Below are 14,063 nucleotides of genomic sequence, written 5' to 3'. Positions count from 1 at the left end.
GAGAGAGAGAGAGAGAGAGAGAGAGAGAGAGAGAGAGAGAGAGAGTGAGTGTGTGCATCTAATACAGGCTTTGAGTGTGTGATGGAGATGAGAAGATCAACTTCACTCACAGCCCTTAGTTCTGAGTTTCAGTTTCTTTGTCTGGCATAGGGAATATTGGTACATACCTCATAGAGTTGCAACTGTGTGGGTTAGGATGGGCAAAGTTCAAATTGCTTGGGCTCATCTGCGAACATGAAAGCACCCTCCGATGTCTACAGCAGGATCTTCCATGCTACTGTCTCTGGGTCCAAGCAAACAAGCCAGGAAACAGAGTGGAATCTAATTTTACTGTCTCAGGTGGCACCAAGAGCCCAGTTGGTCAGATAAGGATTGTTCAAAAGACACTTCAAATAAATGACCAATACTAAAGGTAGACAATGACACAAAGGAACAAACAGACGCTGCAGCCACAGTCTGTACAGAATAAAATATGTGGGAAGAAGGCTGGCTGTCCACTGCCTTTACTTTAGCTGTGCTTGCAAAATAACCCTTTCCCTAAATGGACTGTGAGAATGCCTGAAAAGTCAGCCTGAGGACCACCAACAGGAGCCCCTCTCCCCTTCATGCCTCTGTGCATGCTGTAGAACTGCTTTGTGGGTAAAGCCACTCTCTGTGTAGCAAGAGAGAGCAGGGAGAGGGGCTCTTGCCAAGACTCTCTGTTATTTCCAGAAGAACTTGATGATCACTGGAGGCATGGTTGGCCCAGGTCAGTCTGCTGCCTCTAAAGGGTTTGAAGATGTACTTGGCAGGTGTATAGACCCAAGCTTTAAGCTGTCACTTCCCTATGTGTGAAAGTAACAACCAGGTTCCTGAGTTGAGAAGACAGGGCAGTGTGACTCTGAATGAAACTTGGTCCATGGATTGGGGTTAATTTTCTTGGAGCATCTCTGTACCATGAAACAGATGAGAGTGACTTTCTCAAACCGCAGGAACCCCAACTGTAAACTACAGTTTATTTGACCCAAGGAGACAGCGCTGTTATCTGGAGCCAGCATGGCTCTGGAGGACAATGCCCTGTGAAAGCGGGCAGCCCGTTCTTTCCTTGTTCCTGTTGACCGGCTAGTTTCCCAGACTGCTGCATATTGATCATGGGGTGTGATTGTACTCTGTGCCCTGCAGCTCTTCTGCCACTGTGTCATCCCTGCTTGTCAAACGGCTCGGCAGTGGACAGCTTCGTCTCATGAGTGGCTCTGCATCTCTGGAGTTTAAGTGGTCCTCTGACCTGCTGACTGAGCTTGCCCTCCGGCAGAGAGGCGTGAAGAGGATGTGAAGGAGCCAGCTGCGGCTTGTGCACCTGTCAGGTAGCCTCCACCTCAGCCTTCTCAGCCCCACCTCAGCTGCAGGCCTGTGGCAGAGGTCTGTAATATCTGTGCCTGGACTTGGCGGCTGCCTTCGGCTTCTCAGCCTCGAAGCCCTGCTTCCACTGTGATGGAAGAGCCTAAGAGGTCTGGTGTCACCGCTGCTTGGAGCTCACCAGTGTTGCCACACTGTCCACAGGACAAAGTTCAGCTGGATTAATGTGACACAAAAGGCCCTGCTAATAATCTGTTGCTGGTAGGTTGTGCTCCTTCCCCAGCACTCCAAGTTCCTCTCGTGCCCGTCTCCACACCAGCACATTTCCTCCACCCCAGCACAGCATGTATCCTGACTAATGTCTTCTAATGTCTCCACTTGAGGGAGGTCTTCTCAATATCTGGCCTTGGAAAGAGTCCCACATATCATCTAAAACCAAAGTTGAAAGGTTTTAGCTTCCCTGGGATTCAGAGATAGCTCTCTTCCTACAGATGGGCCACTTTGGCATCTTGCCTGTCTGTGGTCTTAGGACACTGGTGGGTTAGCCATTCATGGGGACACTTTGGGTCTGGCACTGTGATTGGTTGGTGCTAGGTATTGTCGGCCGAAGGTATAGAAATAGATGCATCATTTTATGGGTGTGTGAGAAAACCCAGGTCTCAGAGGGGGTGACTGGAGGGGAGAAGGAAGGAGAAAGAGGAGCAGCAAGGTGGGCTTAGAAACCTGGAGCCCCCGCCCCCAGAGGCCTTGCAGTTGAGACTGCTGTGTCACATGCGCGTCAGTAGGTGGCAGGAGAGAGGCTATGTCTATGCGCTATGTTCTGATCTGTGAATATCCGAATGACTAGTAGTTTAATATTCCCTGAAAAAAGGGAGCCTGAGACAGCTACTAGTTCTAGCACCAGGCAGATTCAGATAGGCTCCCAGGGTGGGGAGCAAGCCAGAAACTAGAAAAACTTTGCCTGAGACTATGGGCCCACTATGGGCCCTGAGCAGAGGTAAGCCCAAGAGAAACGACCCTGCACATTCCTGGTTTGCTTTCTAGGAAGAATCAGACCCTCCTGAAGCTAAGCTCATCTCACGGTGGCCCTTGGGACTTGGTGGTCACACTGAAGCCAACGCATCCCAAAGGCCTCTGAGACCAGGTCTCCTTTTAGGTGGGCTTCTTCTGGTCCCTTCTTAGGAACTCGGCCCTCTGCTCTGTCCTTTTCACAGAGGTTACTTTGAAACGATAACACCGCACATAGCTTCAGACCCCAACAGGGACAACCCTGACGTGGAGAATTGTCAGAAGTGACCAAGTCTTTGAGAGATTCTTAATTCACAAGTGATGCTCTGGTCAAGTGGTCAGGGCTTCATTCACACCTGGCAGGACTGGCAGAGATGGCTCAGTCTGGCTTGCAAGAACTGACTGTGCACCTCCTGCTCTCAGACTGGCAGCTTGAAGTCAGCCACGTGGGGGCATTGTAACCCAGGGATTGCTGGGTGCTGTAAGAGTCAGTTCCGGGTTCAGCACCAACGCACCTGCTAGAAATGAGGACCCAGGAGGCCAAGAGCATTTCAGGGCCAGCAGCATCATGGTTGGGATGTGCTAAGAAGGACTTCCCAGAAAGGTTTGAGTCGGACTTCCAGGTGAGTGCAGAAAGGTAACCGGGGGTGGATCACACTTAGTTACACAGATAAACACACTGATTGTACAATGGCTTCCAAAGGCGCTCATCCCTCAGAGTCCGTGAATCCAAACTTCCTACGTCAGAAGGAACTTTGGAAATGTAATCACCTCTGTGGCCCTTGTGGCAGAAATGCGACTTTAGATATCAGGTGGGCCCAGGCTTTTGTTGTTTGTTTGTTTGTTTTAAAGCTGTGAATCCTTAACAGTAGTAAGTGGAAAAGCTTTCCTGGCTGTGTCGGAAAGATGCCAATGTGTGAGAGGCAAACTTGTAAAGACAGAAGGGACCATGGGCCGGTGGCCTTGCCAGGCAGAGAAATAGCCTGCTGCTGATAGCTGGCAAGACAGAGATTGCTGAGGAAACCAGCCCAGCCTTCACTGTGATGTTAGCCCACAGAGACCTGTGGCTCGGGTGCATCATGCTTGCCTTAGCACGCATCAAGTCCTAGATTCAATTCCCAGGGCTATATAAACCTGGTACTGGTAGTCCCTGCCTATATTCCCAGCATATCGGAAGTCCAAGGTCATCCTCTGTTGGGTAGGTCAGCCTAGGGTATGTGGGAGCTTATCTCAGAAAGGAGTAGGGGTAGGTAAGAAGAATCAGAGAGGAAGATGATTCTAGAGGTCTGGTATCAAGTGACAATACAGAGAGGATGTAGATGAACAACATTAGGCTGCAAGCTCAGATGGCCAGACCCAGGCAATGAATAGGAAGAGGGAGGCGGGGGTCAGGGGGGACAGCAGAGGGAGGGTGGTCACGGCGTTAAACTTCAGGGCCGAGGAGGATATGGGGTTAGTGAAGGCCTTTCTTTGGTCCATCTACACAGTCCACCTACATCAGGACCCTGCTGGAGTATGGTCCCCAGTGACCAGAGAGTTTGACCTGGAATAAAAAGTCACCAGGAACCTGGAATCCATCAGGTGTCTAAGAGTGAGTGGCAGTCTGTATTCAGGGCTCCCCATCTACTTCCCCTTTGCAGTCAATTAAGCCCAGAGTGGTAACAAAATCCATCAGTACAGACTTGGAGGAGAAGACAGGACTTGGGCTGCTGCAGCCTATTATGAAAAGGAGGGCCATGACCACGCCCTCGAAGCCCACTCCCACCTCCAGAGGAAGAGAGAGGTGGCACCCAGCTTCCCCCAAAGCCCTGGCCTTGTTGCTGAAGGAGCCAAGTGAGGGGGGAGGGGCTCAGGCTGACCAGAGGCTGCAGCCCCATTCTTGCTGTCTCCCATTTTGCTAGGCCCACTCAGACTCTGCGAGAGGAGGGTGATTATTTGAATTTCTTGTTAGAAACTCATCTGTGTGGACAGAATCCAATATTTTTCTTCCCCCAAAGCTACTATCTACCTATCTATCTGGGGTAATTGATTCTTACTTTTCCTATAGCGGTAGATTGAGTTTGCTGAGGAAGCAGTTCTAAATGGTAAATCGCACAGACAGAAACAATCAAAGCTCGAGTGATTGCCCTCTGAGGATTCCCTCAGCAGGATTTTTCCACCCCAAAGGTTAGACTGCTATTCCTGACCTCTAGAGAGAGCATGGCTGGTCCATCCACTGCTCAGGGTCATAAGACCAGAATCACAGACTGTTCCAAGTGAGGCTAGCTGGGTTCTGGGTCCTCTGCTTAATAAGACATATATGACCTTGGATGGATCAATGCCCAGTGTCCTAGAGTGGTGCTGAAACAAAATACCTGAGGAAAAACAACTTAGAGAAAGTTTTACTTTCGGCGTATAGTTTAAAGCGCGGTCTATCATGCTGGGAACGTAATGGCGGCAGGCACTTAGAACAGTCACACCGAGGTCACAATCAGGAAGCAGAGAGAGGTGGACTCAGTCAGACCCTCAGCTTCCTTTTCCTGTTAACCCAGCCCAGGCCTCGCGCATGGGACCCTGCTGCTCACATCCACAGGAGGTCTTACCACCTTAGGAAGCCTCTCTGCAAACACACGCACAACCTCACTCAGAGGTGGCTCCTCACTGACTGAAAGTTCAGTCAAGTTGGCAGTGGAGATCATCGCACCGAGGAACCGTTGGTGATTTGTTAGAGCGGCTTATAGGCTATGGTCTAGCCAATCCAACAATGGCTGTCTACTCATAGAAAGTCCAAAAGGCTGGATATCTCAGCTGGTCTGCAGGATATGCTAGGATCCTGGAGAAGTAGGATCTAATTCAGTGGAGGAATGAACTTGCCCGAGGCCGAAGAGCCTGAGCCGATGGCTGTGATGTCCTTCTGTGTCTCTTGCCACCAGGAGGTGTGGCCCAGGTTAAAAGTGGGGCTTCCCACTTCAAAAGATCCGTATTCAAGGTGGTCTTCCCACTCCAAATGATTTAATTAGGAGAATTCCACCACAGGTGTACCCTGCTGCTTGGGTTTTAGTTAATCCCAGATGCAGTCAAACTGACAACCAAGAACTAGCTGTCACAACCGTCAAGCAACGTGTCATAGCCAAAGCTCTGTCCCTTCAGAGCAGCGGTTCTCAGCCTTCCTAATGCTACGACCCATTAATACAATTCGTCATGTTGTGGTAACCCCCTACCTTAAAATTATTTTCATTGCTACTTCAAAACTGTAATTCTGCTACTGTTATGAGTCATAATGTAAGTCTCTGTGTTTTCAGACCGTCTTAGGTGACCCCTGTGTAAAGGTCATTCAGGCCCCTAAAGGGGTCGCAACCCACAGGTTGAGAGCTGCTGCTTTAGACTGTGGCCCCCTTAGTGTCCTGAGGAAGTGCCTGAGGAGACCAGCAATCTTCTCTTGCTCTCAGTGGACTTGAGATCTCTAACTTGGGTGGCGACAGAGCTGAATAGCACATTATTCGCTTCCTATTAGCCTATCCTATTGTAGCAGTTCTGGTTGGGTAGAGATCACAGCCTAGGTTGCTTTAGGGACTTCAAAGCCTTTTGTTATGTGATAGGCCCTCGTTGTATAGCCTGGGCTAGCTCTGAACTTGCTAGCCCCAGCCTCAGCCTCCAAAGTGTTGGGATTACAGTTGTGGCTTGCCATGTCCTCCTTTGAAGGCTGGTTTTCTTGTGAAAACAATGGCTCTTCACGTGCGTCTGTAGGCATGAGATGGTGACCAGACCTGGAGAAGAAGGCGTGCCAGCTTTGTCTTCATGTTCTGTCTGTCTTCTGTGCCATCTTAACCTATGGGTCAAATTCCACTCAGTCATGCACATCAACACGCTAATCACTGAGAAGTCTGCTCAGGGCTATCACACAGGGCGAACTGGATCCAGAAAGGCACATAGCAGCCTCCAGGACCTGAAGGAGTGACTTGAGGTGGCACCCCAGGTTGTTGTTCCCAGAGAAGACAGGAGTACCCCCTCCCCTTTATTAACACCTGACTCTTCTGTATTGTTCTCATTCCGTATCTGACTCCCCAACCCTCCTGCAGTCCAGAAGCTGGCGTGTGACTGAAGCTCTGAATGCTCCATCCCTTGTTCACTGAATGCAGCCTTTGTCTCCCCTAACACTTGCCCCACAGACATTGGTTTTCCCAGGAGATGAGTTTGGGCCTTGGTCAGGTTCACTCTGAGCCTCGCTTTCCCTCTCCTTCAGGGCCCTCGTGGAAGGTGGATGGAGACTCTGCTGTTTTCTCTGCATTGCGATTATGAACACACAGCCTAGAAAGCATGTGCCCAAGTGTGACAATATCACACGTAGCGCATGTAGCGCATGGCCCACAGCTTGCCCTTTTAGCTCCAGGCCTCCCCTGCATCACTCTGATAGAGGGGACCGTGCTTAGATTCTCTCGCCCTCGACTTCTGGGTGCGTTTGGCCACTCTTGGGCAATGGAGATCAGAAGGTGACAGGAGGTACTTGCTAGGGGTCCTTCCCCTTCTTTCACCTCCTGTAGCCTCTGGATATGACGGAGTCTCCTCTACCATCCCAGGACCTGCTCAGAGTCTGGTGGCATCTGACTGGCTATGGCGCGAACCCTTGCCATCTCCACATACTGCGTGTCTAACGCATGCATCTCACTGCATTGCATCAGCTCAACAATCAGAGAAGAGGATGCTCTAACCATTAGTCCCACTTTGCAGATGAGAATACTGGAGTCTGAGAGTGGCGGACTTGTCTGCTACCAGAAAGAGATACAAGGTCACCAGACTATCTAAGGCCATGGGCATTTTACTAGCCAAGGGTGAGACAACTGTGGTGGCCTGGCTCAAGGCTCACTTCTGTTAGCCAACTGTGGCCCCAACCACCAGGTCCACCCTAGCCCCCAACTCTGCAGCCCCAAGAAGCAAGAAGCCACCCCCTAAATCTCCATCAGTTCTTGTGACAGACACCCGAGCTAGGCTGCAGGAAGCCCCTGTGACTTTGATGGGAGCCCAGATCCCATGCAGGCACTTCCAGGAGATGGCTTGCTTTGAACAGATCACTCAGTATAAAGGAGAAGGGAAAGTGAGGGGGTGGAGGAGGCAGGAAAGGGAGAGGGTGAGAAGAGACGAAGCTCCCGGTTTCTCAGAGCCCAACCCAAGAGTCTCTGATGACCAGCGAAAGGCTTTGAAAAAACGGAGGGCAGCCGTAGAAACCCCACTCTCTGAAAGTGGGGGTGGATCCTGGCAGATATCACATGGGGACCCCTGCTGTGGAGCCAGGGGGACCTCGAATGAGTTCAGGTGATAAAAAATATATATATAAAAGTTAATAGAGAGCTGCTACACTGTCTTCTCATTCCCAGGGAATCCTGGGGGCAGAACACGCCAGGCTGCTGCATCTTCGTGCCCAGCCAGACTCCACACACCCCGAGAGGTCGCTTAAAGTGAGGGAACATTCTCTCAGCTTGGGATGAAAGAGTCCTCCTGGAAAGTGTGCCATGCAGGATCTTGGTTTGAATGGCTCTCCTGCCATGGCCCTTCCGTCTAGCAGATTACCAAACACTCGCTGGCTGCAGGTGATGGCACCTGCAGTGAGGACCACAAAAGTGGGGTATCTGTGCCCGTGGCTAGAAAACAGGGGCCCTGAGGATGCCCCAGGAAGAGTGCCCTTCAGGATCCAAATCTGGGTCAAGTTGCTTCTATGGTGAAATCATTTGCTGCCGTCTTCCTAATGTGCTTAGAAAGGATAAAGGCGCTTTCCTGGGCAAGCAGGCCGGTGCGCGCCCACCCCGTGTGGCTTTTCTTCATTTTATCTGGACCACTCTCCCTTGACTGCCAAACTCCAACTGAGTATCAGGCTCCCCAGTTCCCTACCCGCCTGGCATCCTTCTCCACCATCACTTCGCAGGCTCTCTGCACATCCCTGTCCCTCTCTCTGGGCTTTCCTCAAGTCTGCTGTTTGTATGCCCAGCTCTTTCACATTCTCTGGCCTCAGCTGCTGAAAGGCCCAGCTCCATCTTTCTCCAGAGAAACGCTCTATTCTCTATATCAGCATCCCTTTGAGAGATCCTATAAACACATAGTTATCTGTCATCTATCCCTGCAGCGGCTCTGATGCCTCAGCCCCAGGATTCAGAGAACTGTCCATTTACACATGCCAGTGTTCTCAGTGTTCAAGCACAAAGAGGCTTGGGAGAGCTCACGGCTCGTTGGTGTGGGGAAGGAGGCAGTCACATTCCTGGGAGGCTGAGAATGCAGGGGAGATAGTAGGTCGAGGAAGGACCCAGCAAAGCTTGCTAGCTTTCTACAGAATCCCGACCCTCCATGGGACAACACCACATGGATATGTGTGTGGTTGTGCAGGCTGGGAGTTCACCATTGCACTTGGGCCTGGGATGTATGTCAGCTCCATAGGCATCTGCCCCACCCTGCCATACTTCATCACCCATCCTGAGGTCATGCAGATGAAAACATTTCTGAACTATGATGAAAGAGCCTCAGGACAGGCTACTTGGCTGTCCTTGTTGACCTGTGACCTATGTGACCTGTGAGTGTATGTTTGAATAAAATGAGTATATTGTTTAGAGAATGGGGCCAACAGGAGGGGCTAAGAGATGACTTGACTTAGCTGCGTGAAGGAAGGAGAGGGGCGGAGGACTCCCGAGAGGCTGCTGCTGCCCAGGTCAAAGGTCATCAGCTAAGCGTCAGGTAGACAAGGTAAGAAGCTGATTATCTCAGGATGGAGACCTGATCACCAGTAAGAGAACCAGAAACAATTAACACGGAGAGGAAGTTGCCTCTGGGTTTTGAGGGGAGGGTTGTTTTCAATCAGAAGTCAGACAGCACTGTGGATTTTTTTAAAAGTCATGCTTTCAACACAGCTTAATTTACTCTTAGACAGGGTCTTACTACGGTAGCCTGGCTGGACATGTAGCAAGCCTGGAACTTGCTATATAGACTAAGCTGGCCTGAAACTCACAACTGTCAGCCCGTTTCTGTCTCCCAAGTTCTGAATTTTAAGGTGTGCACCACCATGCCTGACTGCAATGATCTAGTTGTAAAACTCTATGCTTTGGGTAAAATTTAAAAGGTTGTCATATTTTCTTAGACATGAATTTTGAAGTGGAAGGACCCATGATGCCTGTCATGTCTGCCTCCAGCCTTGTCCCACTCGGATCTCTGGGAAATACCTTAGGTCTCTGCGATGGCTCACATCCTCTGGCAGGCAGCTCGGCTGCACTTGACCACAGACATACATGCCTGCGAAGGTGTTTCTAGAGAGGTTTAACCAAGGAGGAAAGATGCCCCAAATGTTGGAAGCCGCCTCTCACAGGCTGGGGCCCTGAACTGAAGAGAGGAACAAGCTGAGCCCCAGCATTTACCTCAGCTCCCTGACTGTGGAGCCTCAAGCTCCCACACCGAGTCTGAATAAACCTTCCTCCATTTAATTGCTTGTATAAGGTCATAGTGATGTAAACCGGGCAGACCTGGGAGGGCTACCTGGCTGCCATTTTTGATCCACACTAAAGTAGGTAAAGAATATTAATTATAGAGAAGCCAGATGTCCCTGGATGGAGCCATTGAGCAACTGGGCACCAAAAGCTAAGGGTGTCCTGAAGTCCATGGGCCTGGAGCAGCAGGCTGGGCCTTCCCTGAGGCAGGAATGAGGATCAGGGCCTTGCGGACACCTCAGTGCACTTTTCAATGTGCTTTCCTGGGGCCACTGCCACAGCTGGTGTCACAGCCGGTGTGACCTTCCTCCTCACTTGACTCTGGGGCTTGGTCTACATCATACCCAGCAGTCTTAAAACTTTCCACAGGAGGGGAGAGCAAGGACCAGGTGTCCGAAGCCTTTCCCATTAGCGCCTCTCCAGCTGCCTGCCCATCTCCCATTCTGAGGTCGCTCCACTGGCCCTCCATGCTTCCCAGCTCACACAGGGCCTGCCACATCCCTGTTCCTGACAGCAGGCTCCTCCAGATTATGTCTGCAGAGGTTGAAGTCCAGACTTTCTAGGGATGACTCTGCAGCCACTGAATTGTTTTTTTTTTTTTTTATAAGCCACCAACACATTCAAATGAGCACTGTGTTCTAAGAAGCCCCGAGGCCAGTTGGAAGATGTACCAGTTCCCTTCAGTGGGCCCCCAGCTGACCTATCGCACCGTTTTGGCTCCTCTGCTGTCAACCTTGACTTCCAGCCTAGACTTCCTCCTCTGAGAAGGCCAAGGTCCTAGGAATGGAGATTAGGTGACTTCTTGGTGAGTGCTGAGGTCCTCTGTGTGGGTCCTCCTGCCTGGGATAGGAAGCAAGGCTGGCCATCCTGACTCTGGACCTTTGTATTGCCTGGTGCAGTGACCTCCTAGGGTGTGGTCCCAGCAGGCCTATGGTCTCCAGGCTGAAGGAAGATGTCATGCACCTTCACAGGAGGTCCAGGCATCATCCATGTAACCCCCAGCCCTTCCCAGCCCTCTACCTCTCACCCTCTATTTGTCCTCCACAGACTGGTCTATGTGTCCTTTGCTGCATAGGAAGGACGTGGTCTGCAAACCGCTCAATGTTGGGCTTTGCCGAGGGGCTTTCTCTTATCTCCCACTCTCCTTCCTCAGAACAGAATTCAGCTGGTTTCAATGTGGGGATTAACGTAACCCAAGTGAGCAATCTACTCTTCTGCATGGAGAATACTCTCAGGTCTGTTGTTTATCTGTCTTCCGCCTACCCTACCCTAATCTTCGGAGCTTAAAAGGCTTACGATGCTTCTTAGGCCCGGAATCATTCTTATAAGGCAACTATTGATGAGCTAAACAGGAATGATTTCAAAACTTAGTGTGAGAACTTGGGGCTCCGATTCCACTGCCGCGCACCAGGCAGAAGAGAAAAGAGTCCTTGCAGGTCTCCTCAGATACTGTCTCGCCAGAGGGCCACTGTGACCCTCACACACACCAGCCCAGCACTCCCCCTCCTCATCTGATCCAGCGGTGACATCCAAGACTTCCTATCAGCTCAGTTCAAGTGCTACCTCAGCCTGAGAGGAAGCACCTTTCCCCCACTGTCCTGCCCACTTGCAACTTACACAGAGGCATCCCCCTGCAGCCCCAGGACCTGCTTTTGCTGCATTGTTTCATTTGCTGCTCACAACCCAAGGAGGAAAGTTTCTAGAGGAGGAAACAGAGGTTCAGAGAGGGGTAGAGCCCGCCCAAGAGCCGTCAGTCATGAGGTACAGTATCAGGATTTCATCTCGAGGCTCTGACTCAACAGTCTTCCCATGGCCTGTTCCTAGCTTGACTATCTCAGTAGGACAGAGAAAAGCCACAAGGCTACCATGCCAAGCTAAGCTACGCAAAGGAGCCCCTGCCCCCTCCATTGGTGCTGATTTTGGAGGGAAACTGGAATCACAGGTTTTGAGGATGTAAAGTGTGGCTGCAGGCGGCAGCTTCCCAGAGACTCTCTCACGATGCTGGGAAAACACGGTGCCTTCTTCCCTGGGATTTTCAGTCTCAGTTATGTGCAAGGCTAGGGTTGGCATGAAGCAGAGAGAAGAGGCATAGAAATCAGGACAGATACTGGGACTCACTCGTGAGAATCTATGGATGCCCCCGCCCCCAGTTTAGGGGACAGCAAGGCCCCAGGCTGTCTACACTCTAAATCATCTGAGGAATATGTGACATCTACTCAGGGACCACAGAATACACAGAGGTGTCCTGATAAAATAATAATGGGCAAGTCCTCCTCCCAGAATTCCTACAGGAAGATTTACCATCCCCCAGGGATTAGAGCTAATAAATCAGGAGTCAGGATGTAGGATAGATACACAGTGCCAGAGGCTACACACACACACACACACACACACACACACACACACACACACACACACGGCTTGTCAGAGGAAAGAAAATCTATCATCCTCAGCTTAGGCACCCAGCAGGCACCAACCGGCAGGAAGTGGCCTACAGGAAGTCCTTAAGACAGAGAAGGAAATAGCCGTGCAGGGACTATTTACCCTGGAGACTTAATATCTGAGGGACATGGCTGCGGCTTTTAAGAATCAAATGGACCTTCTTGAGAGAACTTTGTCAAACCTTGGGTCTTTACCAGGGTTCTCGGAGCACTTCCTGGGAATCTCTCTCCCTGTAGGACTGTCCTTGTGCCCCTGAGAATTCTTAGCACTGTCTCCAACTTCTGTTCATTCAGTAACTTCCTGGTGATCAGAAATAAGCCAGGGCATTACTGAATATTCTAGATGGGGCCCTAGGTTAAGCTGTCCCCGCACGAGGATCACCAGAAAGACAAAGGCTTAATTTGGTTTTCTTTTCGAGGCTCCAGTGAGCGCCTGCCTCCTTGCTGCCAGCCACGGACAGCGCATGTGCCTGGCTAGCTCTGTGCCAGCCTCGCTTGCCTTCCCACTACACTACACGTATTCTTGCGAGGTTTCCACATTCCCTAGGTTTGGAATGTTCCTTGTGTTTCTTTCATCCTGGAACCCACATTTCTCCTTTCCTACCATATTCAGGTGCGTTGTCTAGACGAGTTGTCTCCAGATAGAGCCGTTCCACACAGAAGGGAGCCGGAAGGATCGCCACACAAGGGAAAATACAGACCTCCCAGTAACCCCCTGTGGGTGGAGCTATAGACTCAATAAACACTGGCCTGGCAGAGGAGACTTCTCGGTGGAGCTGCTTCCAGGTTGTGCCGGAGACTTGGGAGTACAGCCTTTCTGAGTGCTCACCTACGCCAACGGGGCGGCAGGGCTTTATGGTTATGCAACGGTTCATGTTATGTAGCGGCCTGTGAGTAACCTCCCATCCATGCTCCTGTCGCCGACCCCAATAAATTCGTCGGTTCAGCTCGATTTGGGCAGACTGTTCCTTTGGTGGCCCGTTGTCCTGTTTCTTTGCTTCGTTGCCCCGAGTCCCTCATAAATAGACACATATTCCGTAAATGAAACTCTGCTCTTTAAATATCCATTCCTTTGGGGCCCATCTTCTAACCAGCCAACTCTATGGGCTTCCCACCCCTGTCATTCTAGCCACTGGTTGCTGGGTTTCCCCTGAGTGTAGATGTCTTTGGACAGGCCTCTGCCCGATCTGTCTCAAACGGCTTCGACAAGCGTGGAGGTGCCAAGGGCAGACACAGGGTGAAGGATGAGAGGCCCGATGACGATTTTACTACTAACCTGTCCCAGAGGAGTGGACTGCGACTTGTCACCAAGGGTGACAAGCTAGGCTAGCTTCTACCTCTTCTTCCTCAAGCTGCACATGTAGGGACTTCAAAGACCAGCATGCATCTCAGGGCAGCAAATGGGACTTGGAAATACACTGAATATATGAGGTGCCGGCTGATCTTGGGAGACTTAGGATGTCCTCAGAGACAGGAAGAGTCAAAAAAGATTTGGACAGGGTGGGAATACTAATGCCAGAGGGATTCTGGGAGTCAAGGGAGGAGGGAGGGTTAGTCAGGGAGCACTGAGTATCAGACAGTGCTTATCCCAGAGAGATAAAATGGAGGCTGGAACACTGGGCTCCTGATCTTCACTTATACCGCTCTGGACGTTCAAAACCCTCGCCCATCCTTCATGGTATTTAATTCTCACAACACAGTAGGGCAGATATTCTTTCTCAGTGACCAGGAAAGGGGGCCTGGGGCTTACAGATGGACATAAAGAACAGCGAGGTGAGGCAGGACCAGATTCTAAGCCAAGCCCTCTGCCTCTAAATTCACTCTGATTTTCAAAGAACAG

General features: G+C 50.9%; 1 long non-coding RNA gene and 1 other non-coding gene across 3 annotated transcripts; both read left to right on the top strand.

Moving 5' to 3' along the window:
* Positions 1-1,128: 1,128 nt before the first annotated feature.
* On the top strand, positions 1,129-13,169 carry LOC110285933. Of its 2 annotated transcripts, none has more exons than XR_002377096.2 (4): positions 1,129-1,596; positions 10,391-10,587; positions 10,936-11,017; positions 12,837-13,169. It is a non-coding gene; the product is annotated as an uncharacterized LOC110285933 (long non-coding RNA). The 2 variants fall into 2 exon arrangements; XR_002377097.2 differs by lacking the exon at positions 1,129-1,596 and adding an exon at positions 2,276-2,966.
* Positions 2,067-2,194, top strand: LOC115030059. The gene has a single exon (XR_003835647.1). It is a non-coding gene; the product is annotated as a small nucleolar RNA SNORA17 (small nucleolar RNA).
* Positions 13,170-14,063: the final 894 nt, after the last annotated feature.

This window comes from Mus caroli, chromosome 19 (assembly GCF_900094665.2).
Source record: "Mus caroli chromosome 19, CAROLI_EIJ_v1.1, whole genome shotgun sequence".
NCBI lineage: Eukaryota > Metazoa > Chordata > Mammalia > Rodentia > Muridae > Mus > Mus caroli.
The sequence above is the reverse complement of the archived record's forward strand: the minus strand, read 5'-3'. Positions and strand labels throughout refer to the sequence as shown.